Below are 22,467 nucleotides of genomic sequence, written 5' to 3'. Positions count from 1 at the left end.
GCAGTGTGACAGGACCAATAAATTTTTAAGCTAGGCCAGATTGTGGAATGGACTGAGTTTTGTGATCTTGTCTTTGGAAAACACCAGGGGGGAACCTATTTGGGCCTCTCTAAAGAAATTTCTCTTCTATACATCTGGAGATTCTTATCTAGAACCCTGGCAAGGAAACACAAAAAAAGGGATTAAAAGATGTGATTAATTTGATATTGTTCCCTGGATGAAAAACCTTTCCCCCCTATCAGTTCAGCAATAACATAGCTGTTAGCAAAGCACTTCAAAGCCTTCTGGATCCCCACACCCCAGAAGACACAAGGAATGTCAGGAACTAATCTGGTTCTCTAATTGTACTATCAACCATCATTCCTTGTTTGTGGTCGCGGGGTGAGTGGCGGTGGGGTGGAGCTTCTGCCAACAAGTTGCAAAGAGAGTCGCTCTTAATTTGATTGTGAAAGGGGCGGGGAGAATATCTTGAAAGTTGTGAGTGAAAATGATGAAAAACAGACCCAATTCGACTTCCTGCTTTAAAAAATGGATGTAGCGAGGTCATGTCTAAATTTGGAACAACTTGAGAGCTTCACTGTAGTGAATGATCCGGACAAGAACCAACTTGAATCTAAGTAAGACGACCAACTGGCTTGTAGGGAGAAGCTTGTAGCTTCTTTTTTATTGCATGAGGTAAGTGTCGAATGAGTGCCCTGACTTGTTTTTATCTTTTAGGAATTTCCTTTGAGAAAGTAAACAAGACGTTGAATGAGGATTTTTTTTTTAAAGCATAATGTACATTCAGTTTATCATAATGCATCTTCAGAGCTCACAAGACCTTCTTACTGGGCAAACTGGTTAGACGAATGTGAGGGTCTAGAATTGCTTAAGAAATGGACTGTTGTTCAGTTGAATTGTGGGGTTGTGAGTTAAATTGCAACTTGTGTGATTGGAAAACAAAAACAAAAAACATTTCTTAAACTATGCATTTCCACCTGTCTAGGAACTTATGTACAGTGGTACCTCTGGTTAAGAACATAATTTGTTCTGGAGATCTGTTCTTAACCTGAAACTGTTCTTAACCTGAAGCACCACTTTAGCTAATGGGGCCTCCCGCTGCCGCTGCACGATTTCTGTTCTTATCCTGAAGTAAAGTTCTTAACCCGAGGTACTATTTCTGGGTTAGCGGAGTCTGTAACCTGAAGCGTTTGTAACCTGAAGCATCTGTAACCCGAGGTACCACTGCAGAATGCATGTCATATGTGATATTCCTTCATGGGCCCTATTTACTGTGACAAATCACCTGAGTGGTTTTACCTTTGTGGAAATGACTTCCACCTGATTTTTAATGATCCTCTGCAGATCCCCTTGCCTCCCACAACAGCTCCTCCGGAGTTTTGAAGTTGCCTCTGGAATATGGAATATGGTATGGACAACTACATGAGAGATGGAGTATCTGTGGAAATTTGGCATTCTAACTCGTGGAAGTGAAAATGACTTTTCCTAAAGCATTGTTTTCCAAACTTAGGTTTCAAGCCCTAGCTACCAAGACCAGTGGTCAGGAACAGTGGCGGAGCTTCATGCTCCAGCACCAGGGGGCGGTGAGCAGGCGGGGGCAGGGCTGGCGCACATCCTGGGGGTGTGACATGCATCCTGGGGGCTTGACATACCGCCTGAGGGGGCATGGCGCCCAGCGCGGGCGAGGGGGCAGCTGTGATGGCACCCACTGGGATTGCACTGCCAGCGGTCAGGAATGATGGGAATTGTAGTCCAAAAACAGCTGGAGGTCCAAGTTTGGGAAACGCTGTCCTAAGGCAAAGTCAACAATTGGATATAGTGCTTCTATTTCACTATGTATGCATTTGATGGAAAAATCCAAGGAGTGGATAGGGTTCAAGTATTTTTACAGATTTCATAGCAGGTGGAGTTTGGGTGAATGATGGTTTCCTCACCACGGTGAGACAAGCTGCACCAGCCTCGTGTGTACAGCTCTTCCTTTTGACCAGGCCAACGTACAAATTGCACAAGAAACGTGCAAACGTGTTTTCATATTGAAATCTGTGGCTAAGTGCAATGCAGTGGCTACCCAGGTCTGGCTCAGTGTATCACCTATGGAATATAGGTGAGCATGCCTCATCTACCTGTTTCATATTCTTTGAAGGTTGAGTGTCGAAGTGTGACGTCAGCAAGTAGTCTTATCATTGTTCGTACAAGAGCTCTTAAGTGGCAGAGGGTGAAATGAGATTTACAATTGCTTCATTCTCCTTCCAGTATTGTAAGTTCTAAGAGCATTATATATAAAAACCCCACAAAGCGAAAGAATGTGAAGTATGTATTAAAAGGCTGTTGAGCAAAACCCACCTATAATCATTAAGCTTTTACGCAGTGTTACAAGTGTGTAGCTCCAGATTAGGCTGACTGCGGGCTGGAATGAGCAACGAATGCTCTTTAAGCAGACGTGTTCTCTACTGACATGCCTGCTGTATCCTAGCATAGTCTCTAGCATTATTGCATGCATGCTTACGCAAGCCAGCATTTCATTGGGAATGCGCTAGGGTTTCAATGGAAATATGAATGAATAACCATGCAAAATGAATCCTTCTTGTCCTTTGTTTCCTGAGATTGATTGATTCCCCCCACCCTTTGGCAAGCGGAAGTAAAACACTTTTACTGCGTCATGGGACCAGAGAGGCATAGTTAAAAGTCAGGTTGCCTCTCACCACTGCCATCATAGTCAAAATATCCCAAACTCTGCAAAATCCCCAAGTATTTAATTGTACTGTATTGTGCAAAATCAAATGGGTGAGGATCTGTTATTATTTCAGCCTGGTGCTGTTTTACTTTCCTGTTTCATTAAAACCACTGGAAAACACAGTGTGTATTGGGAACATATGGGGGGAATTAAAACATTTTGGGTTGTTTTTGTGTGTGTTTAAATGTTCTAGCATGGAAATACAGATAGGGGAACAGCACCACCAGCTTCTTTTTGCCCGGTTTAAAGGGAAGGCTTAGAGTTTTCAGAAGTAGAAAGAATCTACTTTCATTCCTCTAAATAGGAGGTGCAGAACCTGTTTGCAGCCTGACGGCCACATTCTCTTTAGGACTACATTCTAAGAGCCACCTGCCAATTGTGGGTAGGGTCAGAAGTGTTGTTGTTGTTGTTGTTTAGTCATTTAGTTGTGTCCGACTTCGTGACCCCATGGACCAGAGCACGCCAGGCACTCCTGTCTTCCACTGCCTCCCTCAGTTTGGTCAAACTCATGCTGGTAGCTTCGAGAACACTGTCCAACCATCTCATCCTCTGTCAACCTCTTCTCCTTGTGCCCTCCATCTTTCCCAACATCAGGGTCTTTTCCAGGGAGTCTTCTCTTCTCATGAGGCGGCCAAAGTATTGGAGTCTCAGCTTCACGATCTGTCCTTCCAGTGAGCACTCAGGGCTGATTTCCTTCAGAATGGAGAAGTTTGATCTTCTTGCAGACCATGGGACTCTCAAGAGTCTCCTCCAGCACCATAATTCAAAAGCATCAATTCTTCGGCGATCAGCCTTCTTTATGGTCCAGTTCTCACTTCCATACATCACTACTGGGAAAACCATAGCTTTAACTGTGTGGACCTTTGTTGGCAAGGTGAAGAGTCAGAGGTACAGGCATGTGAATGCACAAAAACACCAAGGCACTGCACAGATTTTCAGGTATGTGTAGCAACTATGAATCACTAAACTGCAGGTTCAAGTTCTGGACTGACTCCGTCCACCCAGGCTGGCCATTGGAACTTCCTGGATAGGAAGAAGACTTCCTGTTCCAATTGAGCTTTGCTTGAGCAACAAGGCATACTCGAGCTCATGTAGGATTGGGGAACACATAGGATGTTGGATTTCAACTCCCATCAGCCCCAGCTAGCATGGCTGATGGTCAAGGTTGATGGGAACTGCAACCCAACAAAAGCTGGAGGGACTCAGGTCCCCATTACTGAATCTGGGGGTTTTTTGGACCTGTCTCCTGGTTTGTCCTCCACTCCTGATTCCTGTCTTGCTTCTCAGCCTTGGTTTGTCCTCCACTCCTGATTCCTGTCTTGCTTCTCAGCCTTGCTTCCTGGTTCAGACACATTTTTTAATCCTGACTATATGGACTTGTGCTCATCCCAAGCTGCTGCCCACCACAGTCCAGGCCTAATGGTAGCGGATTGTGGAGAAATTACATTTTTTTTCTAGCCTACCTGTAACCCCAAGGGCGAAACCTTCCTGGGTTTTAAATGAATGAATGGGAGGCTGTTGTAGAGTAAATGAATGCAACATACAACAGAAAGAGTTATGTTTTCAGCTGGCAATAGTGTGGGAAGGGAATCATTGGACTAGAATGCTTAGTTTGAAAACAGGGATGTTGTATCTCTCTATTTTCATCTGGGAAATGTTACAGGGATATGATGCATTCATCCAGAGAAAAAGATGAAGCAGAAGTGAGACATGATATAATTTTTCCTTGCTTTGTAGTTTTAGATTGTAAAAAGGCCTATCGGCCTTTTGGAGTGCCATTCTATTGAAGGGAGTATTAAAGAGGGAAGACCTCCCTACTTAAACAACTGAGACATAACTTATTCCACACAGGACACACCCAGCTGGCATGCAGAAACACGGGAGTAGGAAAAGCAATAATTATGGTTTGCATTCAGCTTACCACCCGCAAATTTGGTTCTTTTTAGGCTTGATTTTTGTGTTGAAACCAGTCCATCTATAATGGACAATGTAACTTTGGACATAGCATGGAATGCTATGAATGGTTACAGGAAATAATTCCATCTCCATCATTTCTCTCCTCTCCTTCCCCCCCCCCCACAAATTTGCAAGTAAAACAAAGAATGGTACAGTTGGACTCTTCATATCTATTTGTTTTCTAATCAGCTTTGCATTCTGTTGTTAGTATTTTCATGACTGGGAATTAGGGATGAGGAGAGATTCCACTCAGTACCCATTTAAAAGGGAACCTACAAAACTCACACTTTCTAAAACAGCGCACAAACTGAAACATAGCCGTATTTTGAAATTTGCACTTCTCTGAATTTTGCAATGCAGATTGCCAGCCAAGCAATTCATGCCAAAACATATATGCCAGGGTTAAGTGTGCAAAAAAATTAATCCATAAATTAGAGAAAAATGCGTGTTGGGGGAAATTCCTTTGCAAAAATGTGTATATCGTGGCAAAACTGCATGCAGAAATGTGTGTAATTGGAGAAATCCGCACTAAAATGAATTTTCATGTGGAAGTGTGGAAAACTGATCTGAAGACTGGAAAAAATAAGAAACTGTAGCCAGTGGAAATTGATAGAGTCACCCATCCCTATAGGGAATGGATGGATTTGAATGGATTCCAAACAAAGCCTCTGTTTTTATTCAAAACATGTATACTCTGCCACTATGGAAGTGAGAGCTGGACCATAAAGAAGGCTGATCGCCTTGAGAGTCCCATGGACGGCAAAAAGATCAAACCCATCCATTCTGAAGGAAATCAGCCCTGAGTACTCACTGGAAGGACAGATCCTGAAACTGAGGCTCCAATACTTTGGCCACCTCATGAGAAGAGAAGACTCCCTGGAAAAGACCCCTGATGTTGGGAAAGATGGAGGGCACAAGAAGAAGGGGACGACAGAGGACAAGATGGTTGGACAGTGTTCTCGAAGCTACCAGTGTGAGTTTGACCAAACTGCGGGAGGCAGTGGAAGACAGAAGTGCCTGGCGTGCTCTGGTCCATGGGGTCACGAAGAGTCGGACATGACTAAATGACTAAACAACAACAACACCCTGCCACTACAAAAAAGTAGCATTGAATCAGAGAATTGTAGGGTTTGAATGGACCATGAGGGTCATCTAGTCCAACCCCCTGCAATGTAGGATTTTTTCACTCAATGCGGGGCTCAGACCTGCAACCCTGAGATTAAGAGTCTCAAGCTCTACCAACTGAGCTATTCTGACTGCAGGATGGATGCCACCTTTTGAACCTCATCTACGCCTATTGCATAAACATGCATATATGAATTCAAATGTAAGGTGTTCCAGCAAAGTGTTCCTTATGGGACTCAGGTACACTGAACAGATGTGCCCAAGACACTTCAAAAACCCCTTCGCGTAGAATGCAGAATGTGGCTTAAAAAAAAATATATTATTTTTTGTTAGATTTGCTTTTTTAAAAAAGATGAATCAATTTGGCATCCCTATATGGCAATAGTAACATTTTTCATAGTATGGGAAAGGGGCACTCTAGCTTGCTTCCTTCCTCTGGCCTGATGAGAACAAAACATTAAAATGAGAAGATCTGCCTTTTTAAATACCATACTGAAGTGGCTTTTCTTCTTACAGCTGTTTTGGACACTCTGCACCTTCCAGTGAAATTATCCAGAATCTTATCTGTTTGGGTTACAGCTTTTTCTTACTTAACACATACTGTCATAACTTCCAGAGTTTGGCAGGCTTTTTAAACAAATATTGTTCCTGAAGATCCTGCTGGTTTCAGTGTTTCGTTTCTTTAATGCTCTTGTTTGTCATTAATGGAATTCAGGCACATCAAACTGATTGAGGGGAAGAGGGCAGGGAAAGGAAGCCTTTAAACGCATAAGTGACCTTCTTAGTAATAACACCGGAAGCTGCCTTAGACCACTCAGACCATTGCTTCATCTAGCTTGGGGTTGTCTACACCAGTGTTTCCAAAACTTGTGTCTACAGCTGTTTTTGGACTACAGCTCCCATCGTCCCTAGGAAACAGGACCAGTGGTCAGGGATGATGGGAATTGTAGTCCCAAAATAGTGGGAGACCCAAGTTTGCGAAGCACTGGTCTACACAGACCACCAGCAGCACTCCAGGCTTCTCCCAGTTAGTGATGGGGAAGAAATTAGATTCAGTTCACCTTTAAAGTTGAATCGGCCCAACTCTCACACTCCAAAACAATATGCAAACCAAAACACAGCCGTCCTTTCCAATTCACATGTGTCCCAAATTTGCGACGCCACTCTCCAGCCAAGTAAATTGTACAAAAATATGTGTACTAGGGTAAAGTATGCCTTAAAATGCAGATGTTTGGGGGAAATAACATACAAAAATATAATTGGGCGGGATTAATGTATGGGGATATGTGCTTTACAAAAATGTGCATGTTAGGAAAAATTGCACACACACTCTATCTCTATCTATCTATCTATCTATCTATCTATCTATCTATCTATCATCTATCTATCATCTATCTATCTATCTATTATCTATCCTCTATCTATCTATCTATCTATCTATCTATCTATCTATCTATCTATTACATTGCCCAGAATGTTTGGGGCAACCCAGTCAGATCGGTGGGGTACTACTACTACTACTACTACTACTAATAATAATAATAATAATAATATTAATAACCACTAAAATGCTGATTGGCTCCCAGTACATTTCCAAGCACAATTCAAAGTGTTGGTGCTGACCTTTAAAGCCCTAAACAGCCTCGGCTCAGTATACCTGAAGGAGCGTCTCCACCCCCATCATCCAGCCTGGACACTGAGGTCCAGCACCGAGGGTCTCCTGGCGGTTCCCTCACTGCAAGATGTAAGGTTACAGGGAACCAGAGAGAGGGCCTTCTTGGTAGTGGCACCCGCCCTGTGGAATGCCCTCCCATCAGATGTCAAGGAAATAAACAATTATCTGACTTTTAGAAGACATTTGAAGGCAGCCCTGTTCAGGGAAGCTTTTAACATTTGATGAATCATTGTATTTTAATATTCTGCTGGAAGCCGCCCAGAGTGGCAAGGGAAAGCCAGCCAGATGGGTGGGGTATAAATAATAAACTATTGTTATGATTGTGATTGTGATTATGATTATTATCTCAGGAGCATGGGCTCAAACCCCACTTGGGCAAAAGATTTCTGCATTGGAGCGGGTTGGGCTAGATGACCCTTGTGTTCACTTCCAACTCTACAATTCAATGATAGCAAATGCAGTATTGAGGAAAAATAGGAAATGGGGCTAGAAGTCATGGAAGTTGGCTGTACCATGGAAATGCTACTCAACCAATTCTCCCCACTCACCCCATGATTTTTCTTACTGTCTTCTTGTCTCCTATCATCTTGAGAACTTTGCTGTTTTGAAAATGTGCATACAGTGGTACCTCGGGTTACATACGCTTCAGGTTACATACGCTTCAGGTTACAGACTCCGCTAACCCAGAAATAGTGCTTTAGGTTAAGAACTTTGCTTCAGGATGAGAACAGAAATCATGCTCCGGTGGCACGGTGGCAGCAGGAGGCCCTATTAGCTAAAGTGGTGCTTCAGGTTAAGAACAGTTTCAGGTTAAGAATGGACCTCCAGAACGAATTAAGTACTTAACCTGAGGTACCACTGTATTATCATATAACTTTTATGTACAAAATTCTACTTTCATCCAATTCAATGTTACAAGAGAAAAAGGGGTTGTCCCGGGAAAGCATTTTTATTTTTGAGTGTGCTTGCCAGGGAACTTAAACATATGGATTATTTGATCTCTCCCCCCCAGGGTAAATATTGAACACATTCTTCAGCACTGTGCTATGGCACCGCCATATTTAATCTAAGATGTTCAACTGCTCTCCAGGCTGAGCAGGCCTCAGGCACTTGCCATGAAAACAGAAAGATTTGTTCTAGTATGTTACTTAAACACAGGTTTGTGTTGACCTGGATATGGGTGAGGATTGCATGCCATGGTTGCCTAACAACTGCAAACAAATGATTTATCCACACGCCAACATGAGGCACAACTGGGAAGAGGTAGAAGAGAGGACTGCAAGCTTTCTTGTAGGGAGGCCACCCTAGATAGTGATATTGGCTATAAAGCTGTCCAAAGCTGATTCAGGACAAGCCCAGAGTATTTTGCTGCATGACGTGAAACTCAAAATGGCACCCCCCTTCCAATTCCACATGCAGAAGCCCACCAGACTGGCAGCTGAATCATACTTTAACCATCATTCATTTGCACCATTCTGGTGCAAATTAGGTAGGTTCATCTTTAAATGCAAACTGAATTGCATTTCTCCCTGATCCCTATCATCATCATCATCATTATCATCATCAGTATTTTTCACCTGTTGTTTGGTTGTCTTAACTGTATCTTGTTTTGAAACTGTTTTGTGGGTCTATGGACTGCAATAAAGAGATTAGATATAGATATAGATATAGATGATATAGATGATATAGATATAGATATAGATGATATAGATATAGATATAGATATAGATATAGATATAGATATAGATATAGATATAGCTATAGATATAGATATAGAGATATAGATATAGATATAGATATAGATATAGATATAGATAGATATAGATATAGATAGAGATGATATAGATAGAGATAGAGATGATATAGATATTGATATATTATTATGTTAGTCAATTTTGTATTCCATCCTTTATTCAAGGATGACAGGGTGGTTTATGATATAAAAACACACAAATATAGTAACAAACATAGTAACAAGCAAAGACAATACCTCCCTAATAATCCCTATCCCTGGGGTTTCTGGTTACACCCATGATGGGGGATGTTCAGGCAGGGGATAGGGAGAAAAATGAGGCATAAATCTCCCGATGTTTCTCACTGGGGTCTGGGGAGCAGCGACAGAGCAAGTCGATCAGGCGCCTGGGGCAGCCCTGCATCCAGGAGCGGGGCCAGCTGCCCACTGGGTGGGGCCAGCCAGGGCAGGATGCTTTGCGGGGTCTCTGAGGAGTCTACCTGCTTCCTCCCACTCAGCTAGCTGCCCTAAAGCTGAGGGGAGGCAGTGGGCAGACCATTTGGGGCAGTGCGGAGCCTGCGTGCGCCCAAGCCACCACGTCACTCCCAGGAGAGAGCTGTGGCTCAGGCGTGCTGCAGGCCCCGCGGTGAGTGCCGCCCGCCATTTTGTCACCCCCCTCAGTGAGGACACCCGGGGCAGCCCGCCCCCCACCACATTCCCCTTCCTCCACCCCTGCTGGGGAGTTCACTGTAACCCACAGTGCCACATAATCCCATGTCTGTCAACTTCCTCACTCTCCTCTGAGGCAAAGTGCTTCAGGACACAGATTGTAAGGGCAGTGAGAAGGCAAGAACTAAGCAACTGCAACCTCCCATTCCACTTGAAATTAAAATATATGTTTTTCTCCTGTCAGCAGAGCACGGTCTAGATTTTCTGCCCAAGATGCCAACGTGTTTTAAGCTCTGCAAGAGTGTTGTTTCAGAAAAAGGAACAACTGAAACATGTGAGGCTCAAATGGCCAGTCAAAGTTGTACTCACACTTCCAAGTACACTGGCCTGCAAGGAAATTTCTGTTCTCCCTAATGGACACGAATAATATAAACAGGAAAGGTGAACTGTACAGAATCTATTCGCTTGTTTCTCCTCCTGCATTTCCAAGAGCCCAATTACCTCTGGTTTGACAAATGAAACAAAATTACCTTGCGCTCCATGAACAGTCTTTGAAAATACATATATCTGCATTTCTGAAAGGAAACACCTGTTGCAATGCTGGCTCTATTTTTAGCTAGAAGCAGGCATGAAGGAAAGCACACAGACATCTAATGCTTACAGTGCCTCCTGAACAAAGCTAGACTCATCTCCATGAGTTCTCAAGCACCCGCAGAGTACCTCTTATGCCCTTCCCTGGCACTGGGCTCCCTTAATATTGGGTGCAAGATGGGGCCTCAGATCTTTAATAATAATCAATGTCCTTCTCTTACTACATCCCAGTGTAGATGAAAGTTCAGTTGAGAATGCTAAGATCTAGTTACGAGGCTCTGTTTGATTTAAGTCACCCTGTCCTCAAATTCTCTTTAACCCCTTTCTATGGTTAAACAGTCACCATCAGACCTGGCTTTCACTTCTGTATATAGTAGCTAGTCATAAAACAGTCTCTGCTTCACAGTGGTGTTTCTGGTTTTTTAGTTTAAAAATCCCAGAATCTAATCTGAACCAAGGTGCAATTTTAAATATGTCTAACCTCACCCTCCCGTCAAAGTGGACTATAGTAGAATGGAGAGTTCTGAATCAGGTCAATCAGTCGGATCCAGTTCCACATTCTTGGTTAATGATGAGGAGGGCAGTGGCAAAGAATTAACCTCACCTCTTCATGCCATTATCCAAACTGCACTCCCTTCCCAACCTCCCACCTATTTTCTTGAGAAATATAAATACAGTATGTTAGGACTTCCAAACCCAGATCTCACACATCATGTCTTTGTCTGGCCTTGAATCAGAATGAATCAGAAATTCCTCATGTTGAATCTTTCCTCTTCCAACATCTCCTGACTTGGGCTTGGTCAAGTGACTCTTACCTTCAGACTATCTTCTGTCCATTTACCATGTTGAGAAACAGCCTAATTTATAGGGTTATTTTAAGTATTACAGGAAGACAATATTTTGAGCCCAAAAGGAATGCCCTCTGGAGAAATTTGAACAGTCCATGCAAAGTCCGTGGGTGTATTCACATATGGGATTTTAATCCATTTCCATGACTTTTCCCTAACGGTTAAGTTCCGTGCTACATTTGAGCTTGCATGCAATGCAAAAGCCACTTATGGAACCATGGTAGAATTTAGTGCAAATTTAGCACTCATTTCCATATTGTTTGCAAACAGTTTTTTTTCTTTCATTGAAGGAAATAACATGGAAATGAGCACTGGACATCCACTGTAGTTGCAGAAGTGGCTTTCACATTGTGTGAAAGCTCAAATGTAGTATGGAAATCTTTGCGAGCATGGAATAAACTGCCATGTGCATACAGTCTATATAAGCAGTGGCGTAGCGTGGGGGGTGCAGGGGGGGCCGGCCGCACCGGGTGCAACATCTGGGGGTTAGGGTTAGGGGGTGCAAATCCATGGGTTAGGGGGCGCAAATCCACGGGTTAGGGGGCACAAATTACTTGCCTTGCCCCGGGTGCTGACAACCCACGCTACGCCACTGTATATAAGAGCAGAAGAAGAGCTTGCTGGATGATGGCCAATGGCCCACCTAGATCAGCACCCTGTTTTCACAGTGACCAACCAGATGGCTGGGGGAAACCTGCAAACAAGCCCTGAGCGCAAGAGCATTTTCCCTTCCTGGGGTTTCCAGCAACTGGTATTGAGAATCGTTACTGCCTCCAACCATATATAAATTCTGAGTGTGATGATTAATCAGTCAGATGGGAGCTGTGCTGGAGGAATGCTTGGTGCAGACATCTAAATGACATTTGTACTCTTGAGTCTCCCACTCCTTTCAACCTATCCTTTGCTGCAACTGACTGCTTCAGTTGTTGCTGTTTAAAATAATTTTTTTAAAAAAACAACACTCTGGCTTCTATTTGACATATTAAACTGTTTGGTAATGGTATTTATGTATAGTTGATGCATTTTGTAGCTCCGGGGAAAGAAAAACCAAGGCCACCTTGATATTGGTTCAGGTATCGTAGTTCATTTCTCAGAAGGCTACAAGCCATTAATAGCAGGAACATATCTCGGAATGTTTTTCCAGTTGGGCCATTCCCAGGACCATGTCGATTACAGCTAGTTAATGATTACCGTGAATTTGCATCACTCCTGGAAAGAAACACACAAGATTATTGTTTCGGCAGAATACGCTCTTCTGTTTTATGGAAATGGCTTTCTATTTACGTTCTTTTTTCCTCATACTTTCTTTCCCCTTTGCCAGTACTTGGAAAGTTAGGGGTAAGGACAGTGGGCTGGCAGGAGGTTAATGCCCAATCCTTTAAGCACCTCCTTTAAAGAAGATTATTGGACATCCAATTTGCAAAGGAGAAACTCCAACTCTAAAATAAGCTGTAGGTTCCATTCTTATTATTATACTGAATAGCTGCTTGGAATCTGTCCTACTTATAAGCAAGTGTATATTCCTAGGAACTGGGAAATCAAAGGCAGTTGGGCACAAAGCTAGTAGGAGTTAAATTATCTATGTAGCAGGGGGGCGAGAAGAGGACTTCAAATAGATTATTGAATTGAACTTTAATCCTACAGGGAGACTGTTGGGTAGCAGGATTTTGGCATAGGTAGCCATAGCATGGGATGTTTGCCCTTGAGTGCAGCGTTTTGAGACACTATTATAATCTGCTGTATGTGAGCTGTTTTAGTATTAGTCACTGTCAGGATGACTTTTAGAGGTTGCTGCTGTAACATGCAGAGTCAGCATAGCCTAAAGGATAAATAAAGGCAGTTAATGGGTTCCAGTCCTAGTCATGAGTGACACAGACACGCTGCAGTATGTGGCTTTGGGGAAAGTCACAGCCTCCCTGCCCTTCCTCTGCCATCTTGATTCTTGAGATCGCATATCCTCCAACATTTCTCTGATGAAAATGATGACATCCTATTCCATAATAATAATAATAATAATAATAATAATAATAATAATACTCTGCCCATCTGGGCAGCTTCCAACATGTATAAAAACATAATAAAACATTAAGCATTAAAAAAAACCCTTCCCTATACAGGGCTACCTTCAGATGTCTTCTAAAGGTTGTAATGTTACTTATCTCCTTGGATCGGGGGTTGCGTAACTCCATACTCTCCAACATTTCTCCCAATGAAAATAGGGATGTCCTAAGGAAAAGCAGGACATTCTGGGATCAAATCAGAAACCAGGATGACTTCTGTAAACCTGGGACTGCCCTGGAAATAAGGGATACTTGGAAGGTCTGAGATAGGCCCATTTAATGTTGGTTCGGGTGGGTGGGGGTTTGGGGGAGAGAATAAAAGGGATTTGCACAAACCTTGACTTTTCTTGCATCCTTTTCTTCCCTACCCAGCAAATGGCCAGGGAAGTAGAAGACCACTTTCCCCAGAGGTCTGAACTAAAATTAGACCAAGGCTGAGGGCCATAGGCTTTTAGGAGTGATTGATTGGTTTCACAATTCTATTCATGGGAATCTGATGGCAAAACTCATTGCAATATGTGTTATCAGCACGACAAATGACACAATTGTCTTTCCACCAACGGGCTTGGAATTCTACCTGCTCAGTACGCCCTTATGATGCAGGCCAGTCTTGGCTTAAGTGGTTCTGCTTTGGTCGTCTCAGCATCAGTGTCCGAGAGTCCGAGTAGTCATTGAAAAAAATGGGGCTTCGTTCATGGATCCATCGGTTGTATCTATGGTGAGGAGCCACCAGTACGTCTCAGGCGGTTGACTTTCTGGAGCTAAGTGCTTCAACTGTAACACACCTGTTTTAACAATATACTATCAGTGATATGCTGTTGCCACACAAAAATGGTTAATGACTTCAAAGGAAATAATTAGCTGATGACTCAAATGGTAAACATGTCAAGCAAGGGAAAGTCAGTTTGAACAAGAGCTGTGGCATGTTTATTTTTTCCAGTGTTTTTTATTTTATTTGTTAGTTCTGTTAGAGAACTGAGAAGACGGTCTGCTCCTCTGATTTCCAAGGAGTTGCCTCTTCTCCCTTAAATAATAATAAAAGCCACAACTCTCTCTGTTGCTTTTTACATGATGCAAAAGGCCAGAGAAGCAGCTTTTCTCATTTGCTTACTTATATTTATTTATTTGCAAAAATGTCTATACCACCAACATTAGGAAGAAAAGAACATGCCAGTGAACAGCATGGAATCAATAATTTTTATTCTTGACTCTAGTGTGATATTTTACATTCATAAAAAAGTGCAAATTAGGCCACAAATCAGTAGCTTAGTACACCAAGATAGCTGGTCAAAAGTATCTATAGATTTAAATATATTCATAAAATAAGAAGAATGATTTATTTAAAAGGTTTTTTTCCTTCCCTCACTTCTCTCCTTTTTCTTCTTTATGTAATTTTTATATATTTTTCTTTTCTCGGTTATTAACAGATCTATAATATTCTAACAGATGGATTCATGATACCTGTTTCTATGACCCTGTTTGATTTGTGATCTGTGTCTCTTTTCCCTCTTCATTTATTTTCAGCTTTTTGATTAGATGTGTACTTTCACAATGTGGCGATGAGATAATGCTACTATATCTTTCTGATTGCATGGCGACACGGAACTCAGCAACACTGAATTTTAAAAAGCGCTTTATATGTGTTATAACACTGTGACACCAGATGGTGCTGTAGAGTCCCGTCTTTTGCCAACATGATTTTCCTTTACGAAGTTTAGAATGCATTTTCCTGAAATGCTTTTTTGATGTGTCTAGATCCAGCCACGGAAACATATTTTTGAGCAATAAAAAAGAGAGAGAAATATGCAGCAAACACCGGGAGCTTAGGAAGAGAATTAAGCCCAGGTAGAATCCTTCAGTATATCTCAGCATTTATTTTGACAAGCCACACTTTCCTGAAACTTTCCCCAACATCACAGAAAATAAAAAGTGAATGTCTCCAATGTGCTTTCGCTGGCATCTGAAAGATGGTGTAAGTGCTTACTAACACCTCTCCAAAAAGTGTTTCCAAATGGCAGCGCTGCCAAGTCAGAAAGGTGGAGCTCTGAACCATCATTAATCAGGTTTTGTAACTCTGTTGGTGCAGCAATTAGCCATGACATGTTGAGTCAAGTGGTCTCTGCTTTCATGTACCTGAATACTAAATCTCACCATCAAACCTTTTATTAAAATCAACTGCTCTTTTGCTGAATGAGTCGTCTGCAGAATTGAAAGTCATTGTGTTTGGGGTTTGTTGTTGTTAGTTTTCTACAGCAGGGTTAGCTGGACTTCATCATCCCTCGCCAGGGCAGCTGATGGTCAAGGATGATGGGCGCTGCAGCCCCACAACATCTGGAAGACTACAGTGTCTCCACCCCTGCTTTACAGTAGCACTTACGCGAGTTGCCTTGGGGCAAAATCTGTTTTCTTTTGATCAAAGGAAAACATGATTGTGTTCAAAGAATATTTAGAAAGGAGAGTTAGCTCTAACAGCAACACGGCACAATTATCGTAACTGTGGGTTGGGAACTTCTGGTTATAATTTTGTACATAATGGAACTCCTTGTTTTAATGCACCATCATGCACCATCTTGAGGTAGAATTAGGGCCTCCACAATCCTCTCATGCAAACTGCAAATAAAGTGGTATAACAAAGTAATAAACTTAAAACTAAATGGTTAAAATGGCAGATGAGCAGAATTAGATTATCGTTAAAATTGTTTGTGGATGCCAGGGAGAAGTCCTCGCAAACATGTAACAAAGTGACAGGGAGCCTGTGGGCCTCCTTACATTATTGGACTACAACTCCCATCATTCCCAACTATTGACCATGCTGCTGGAGATGATGGGAGTTGGAGTCCAACAACCTTTGGCGACCCACAGATTCTTCAACCCTGGTTATAACAGTTTACTAGCATACCAAGGTGCAAGTTTATAAAATGCCCCTCCCTGTCAAAAAGACACTACGGTTGCTGAAGGAACGTGCACGACCCTGAGTGCAGTCCTGTGAAGGCTGAGGCTGTTAAACTGTGTGTGTGTGTGTGTGTGTGTGTGTGTGTGTGTGTGTGTGTGTGTGTACACAACATAATTAAATTTGAAAGGCAAGGGAATTGCTTCACGCCCACAGTAGTACATTTCCTTGGACTCATAGCAAACTGTTAGAAACAGCTGACTCATTAAATAGACAATGAGTCAGAGCTGCATCTTTTAAAACTTCTCACACAAAGATAGCCTTGTGCAGAAGAAGCACATTGGTGGTGCAGATGGGCGGGAAGTCCGTGGATGCAGGGCCTGTTAGAAAACTGGCGACGCTGCTACAATTTGCTATCAGCAGACTGTGCACCTTGCCAGTGGTTTTATGCAAACATTGGGTTCTCATGTGTATATAGAGCATGTTATTTGCAAACAGTGGGGAGGTGTAGGCTTTGTCCCGGGATTCCAGAAGCCTGTTGCATAGTGGCATGCTCTTTCCTTTTCATTGCACTGAGACGGCTAAATTCCAAGCCAAATTGGGTCCTCCACACCTTTTGCTCTTGCTGTGCAGAAGTGTTCCCCGTATGTCGGCTTGCATTCATTCAGTTGATTCATTCCTTGCTCCTTTTCCCTTTTTGCCTTTTCCTAATCTAGTACCTACGTGAGATGGCAGTTGAGTTTATTTGGCCCACTTTCTCCTTATGGCTAAACTTTGCTCACATTCACTTTTATGGATTAAAGAAGGTCAGGAAGAAGAGCTGATCAGGAGAGAAAGTGCCTTGGTCCTGTGACCACATGTCTGGACCTGACACCGGGTTAGATTGGCACCACCTTCTGGGCAGGGGGCTAATGTGGGATAGGAAGATAAATAGAGGGCATGGGAAGCAGACTCAGGGGGTAGAAAGCAGGAAAGACAGCTGCAGGAAATCCAGGGTGGGTTTGCCCTCCACTGGAAAAGGGACCCACAGTTTGTGACCCATGTCCATCATCTCTCACCACCTCCCTCTTTGCCTCCCCTAATGGCACCAAGAATAGCCTACCTGAAGCAAATTGCCGCACCTTGCCTCTTGGCAGGACTACCTCTGAATCCCTGCAAAAGTAAAAATGTTTTAGCTCCTCTGCTTCAGGTGGTGAATCAGAGCTTGAAGAGACATGAAGGAGGAGCTACAAGGAGCATCCAAAGGGCTCTTGGGTGAACTATTTTTCATCCAGAGACTTGGGGCCATCATTTTAAACGATAGTAGAGCATGCTATGTTGACAGTTCCATTAAAGAACCACAGAGCTCCAGGAAATGATCCAAGTTAAGAACCAATGTCATTGAAGAACACCTGTTCCCACATCTCGTACCCGCCCAGGTGATAAGATAAGCCTACTGTGGGCCCTCTCTGGGTACCCTGTCATTAAAGATCAGGCAGGTGGTGACTAAGGAGTAAGATATTTCAGCTATGATGCCCTAGTTATGGAATTCGCTACCCATTGAAGCATACCCATTGCCCACTGTGTTATCTTTTTGATACTGAGGTGGGGGAAAACATTTCTGTTTTCCCTGGCTTTATAATTACATCTTATATACCTGTGGATTTATTATATAATTCACCTTGTTGTTGTTGTTGTTGTTGTTGTTGTTGTTGTTGTTGTTGTTGTATATAGAGATTTTTGTATTCCCATTAGGTTTTCCATGTTACTTTTTATCATTTTAAATTTGCGTTGTAATCTGTCCTGGGAGAGAGATCATGAACAGTAGAGTTCTGGATAAATAAAAAGTCAACGACATGGCATACTCTGGAACTCTTCATTCCCATGGCTAGGAGAAAGCTCCGAGTCTTAACTGTTTAAACAAGCCACACAATCAGATAATACCCCGAGAGAGAGAGAGAGAGAGAGAGAGAGAGAGAGAGAGAGAGAGAGAGAGAGAGAGAGTCTGCATTGATATTGGTGTGTTTGTTGTGTTCTTCATAGGAACATTTCAAAGGGTTTATTCCAAAGGCTGATGTACACAGACTGAATGGACCTGGAGGCTGGGAAAAGGTGAAGTTGGATTAGATCCAACTTCAGCTAAAGAAAAAAAGGAGACTCTTGCGTCATTGGTCTTCAGGACTTATTCTACAAACAATAACTGGCAAGTCAAGGAAGGAGGGGGGAAATACTTCAGGACTGCAGCATATTGGCTTCATAACACCAATCTGATGATTGCCTATATACAGGTACATTGTTGGCACCTGTTGTTGTTTTTTTCTTAATGAGAGGTAGATGTCAGATAGGACACAGTTCTTAACACACTGGTAAACAGCAGGCATCTTAATCAGGGATTGCTTTGCAGCAGAAGTACCCTCTGACTAAGGTTTGTTTTACAAAGACAAACACATCACTCAATTCTAGAGCAAAGATGGAGAGGATATGGATGTCAAGAGTCTTGCTGGATGAGACCAGGGCTATTTTTCTTGAAAAGGAGGTCCCAGAACTCACCATGAACACCTCCCTCATTCTCTTAGAATGGCAATGGCACCCACCTGAGAAGGGCCAGAATTGAGTTCCAGCAAGTTCAGGCAGAGAAAAAGGCCCAGATGAGACCAAAGGTCCATCTATTTCAGTGTTGGTCATGATAAACCATCAGTATAGATGGGACTTGGAAAAACCCGAATGAGAGCCCGGCCACAAATATTTGTCACCACCCTGCTTCTCTCATGCTCATTTTCTGCAGGAAGACACACACGGAGAGGGGCTGAGATTCAAATGTAAATGTCTTAACAGGATGGCAGACTCTGACCTCCACCATCTTCTTTCTCCCGTAAGGAGCCAGAAAGAAGGGCAGGGCTTTTATTTTTTCAGCCGGAACTCACTGGAACTCAGTTCTGGCCCCTCTCAAGTGGGCACCACTGCCATTATAAGAGAACAAGGGAGGTGTTCATGGTGAGTTCTGGCACCTCTTTTTCTAGAAAAATAGTGTTGGGGAGGGGACTTTTCATATTAAGATCGTTCCTCATCATACTGATTTTAAAAATACGCTTATAAGGCATAATTATTATGGAGAAAAGCTGCTGGCACCACAAGTTTATGAAGCTGCAAAGATGCCTTTCAGTCACTGGGAATCTGCCACAGCTGGATTCAGATGCCTTTTGAAGAAACCCGGCCACTGCTCTTTCAGGTATAGTTGTAATGTAATGAAACCAATTTGTCCGCAGAGCCAGGAGCTCATAAATTCAGCTCGGCCAGCCTTTTTGCAACTACAGATTAGAATTTTCTAGTTGTGATACGAAGACAGTTCACACAGGAACTGATTATTATCTCTTGAAAGAAGTCGCAGCTTTTTGCAGCCTGTGTTAGCCTATTAGAAAGCGAGTGAGCCAAAGGGAGATCTTTCTTCCTGGTTCGCAGGATGTCAGCACTGTATTAAGTTCATGGCAAGAAAAACACTCTTGAGGAAAAGCAGATATAAGGGCTTTTGAATGCATGTGAATCCATAAACTTTTAAGATTAGAAGGAAGAAAGAAGAAACAGTGGTGGGTTGGCCCCATGGGTGTCCCAGGGGGGCAGCTGCCCCAACTAAATCAGTAAAAAATAAATAAAAATCTGAAGTTCTGCCCCCCACAACAAAAACCTGCCCCCCCCCAACACAAATCCTGGCTATGCCCATGGTTGGTCCTGATTTTTTTTTTAATTCACCCTTTTTTCAGGTAATAAACATGAGATAATGACTTCATCAGAGGTTACACAGTTCTAACCTCCAGAATTTGAGGATGCTGAAATTGTACATACAAAAATGAAACAATATTATATTTTATATTAAAAAACTCAAGTCTCTCTCTCCCTCTCTCTCTAATGATAAGCACACAATGGGTCAACCTATATAGAACATCTTTAGCTTACCACAAAGTAGCACCATCCTTTAAGACTTTTTTGCTTTGTTATCAATGTAACACGATGAGGTTACAATGGCCACATAGCAGAGAGAGGGGCCTACATTTTACACACTGAATCAAATTAACCAATCACTTCTTTGAGTGCAGACTTCTAAGACGAATAGGCTTTGGTTTAAGCAATGTTAACTACATGCCAACTATGCCAGAAATGGATACAGTATTTCTTCGTAAACCAGCCACTGTGTTTTCCATATCTCAGGTCAATTCCAGCAACCAGTCCCACAGTGACATCCCTGCAAAAACGTTCTGTAGGCATGGCACAGGGAAGAGGACATGAACCTAGGGATGGAAGTTCTGGTTCCTTGCCAGATTTTGGAGATCCTTGAGCCAGCTGTGCCCTGGCTTTACAGTACAGAGAATGTCCCTCTTGGCAATCATTAAGTATCCCTAAGAAGGGAAATAAACATTTAATGCCTAGTTGTTGCACATGCCCTGTCTTGTTCTTGAGGAGCACTATAAATGCCCTAACAGTGGTCAGGCTGATGAGTCTGACCATAAGAAGTGCTTGAAAAATTTACAAGAGCAGGATCAATATACTTCCCACCCGACAGATTCAATTGACCCACTACTAGGCTGCTGGACCCACTACTTGACCCACTACTAGACTGGACTGACTAGATGATATCCTTCTAGGGTTTCAGTTGCCAGACAGGTTACTCTTTTTATATACATGCAATATTGAAATGCTTTTGCGAGTCATTTAAAGGTTTGTAGTTTGCTTGGCGCTGGGAGAGCTCATTGTTCATTTTCTGAAAAGGAATTATTTGTACTTCAATTAGTAAAACATACTGAATTCATTAGCCGTACTGGCCATAGTCCAGAGAAGCAGACACCCCGGATCTCGGCGTTCAACTATGATTTTTCTTCTTTTTAATCACAGCAGGTTCTCCTCTTCTTCTGCATGCTGCATGCCACTTGTTAAACTCATTCCCCCATTTTTACAAGCCCCAACAGAATACATGCAATGTCAGGAATCTTTTGGTTCTGAATGTGGCTGCTCTGTGTATTGACACAGAACCAGGAGAGAAATGTGATCTACTTCAACTTTTACCTTATTCGTGCTTCCCCAAACCATACGGGCACCAAAGCGCTGCATTTTTATTTTTATTTTTTAAAAATTCTCACTTCAAATTTTGCAATGCAGTTCTGTAACCCAAAACTGCATTGCAAACTTTGAAGTGAGAATTTCAAAAAAATTGCAGCACATTGGAGCTCGTATGCTTTGGGGAAGCACAAATTAGGTAAAAGGTGAAGTAAACCAAATTTCTCCCCATATATATATGATGTGCACACACACACAATGTGTGTGTTTGTGTGTGTGTATGCATTGCATAACAATTGTACTGGGAGAAATGAACACTAAAATGGTGCCTTTCCACCTGTACTAAAAAATAAATAAAGTGCAGACTGTTGTAAAAATGTGGCAAACTGAGCTGAAGACTGGGAAAACAGGAGACCCAAAGTAACAGATTAGTCCAGGGGTCAGCAAACTTTTTCAGCAGGGGGCCAGTCCACTGTCCCTCAGACCTTGGGGGGGTTATATTTTGGAGGGGGGGAATGAATCAATTCCTATGCCCCACAAATAACCCAGAGATGCATTTTAAATGAAAGCACACATTCTACTCATGTAAAAACATGCTGATTTTGGGACCATCCGTGGGCTGGATTTAGAAGGTGATTGGGCTAATTTGATCTTGTTTATTTTAGTTTTTTTATTTTTTAACTAAAGTATTAAGATTGGATTTTTATTGGAAAATCAATAAAAATGATTTTTAAAAAATAGACGGTGATTGAGCCAGATCTGGCCCCCGGACCTTAGTTTGCCTACCCATGGATTAGTCCATCCCTGGTGGTGAGCCGTCAGAACGTTTGCTTATAACATTTCTGTGGGCACTAAAGTGTTTTCAGGATGTGAATTGGCCCCATTCACTCATGCAAGCCTTTGGGCACTCCTAGACAGGAAAAGTTATAAACGGCTTATCGTCTGAGCCGAGACCTTGTCTGAGCAACAAAGTCTATCTAGTTATGGTGTGTTTCTGCCCCCATTTACGGGGTGAACTCCTGTCGCTCTGTCCCAGCTCGTGCCAACCTAGCAGTTCAAAAGCATGCCAGTGGCATGAAGGTAAATGGCAGGAAGGTAAATGGCATTTCCGTGTGCTCTGGTTTCCATCATGGTGTTTCATTGAGTCAGAAGTGGTTTAGCC

General features: G+C 42.6%; 1 long non-coding RNA gene across 1 annotated transcript; it reads left to right on the top strand.

The window, feature by feature from the left end:
• The first annotated feature begins 480 nt into the window (after positions 1-480).
• LOC308582366 lies at positions 481-20,588 on the top strand. The gene is made up of 3 exons (XR_014005640.1): positions 481-675; positions 18,303-18,547; positions 20,463-20,588. It is a non-coding gene; the product is annotated as an uncharacterized lncRNA (long non-coding RNA).
• The last annotated feature ends 1,879 nt before the right edge of the window (positions 20,589-22,467 follow it).

Source organism: Podarcis bocagei (assembly GCF_964188305.1).
Source record: "Podarcis bocagei genome assembly, chromosome: 1".
Lineage (NCBI taxonomy): Eukaryota > Metazoa > Chordata > Lepidosauria > Squamata > Lacertidae > Podarcis > Podarcis bocagei.
Note: the sequence above shows the minus strand (reverse complement) of the source record. Positions and strands in the feature narration are given on the sequence as shown.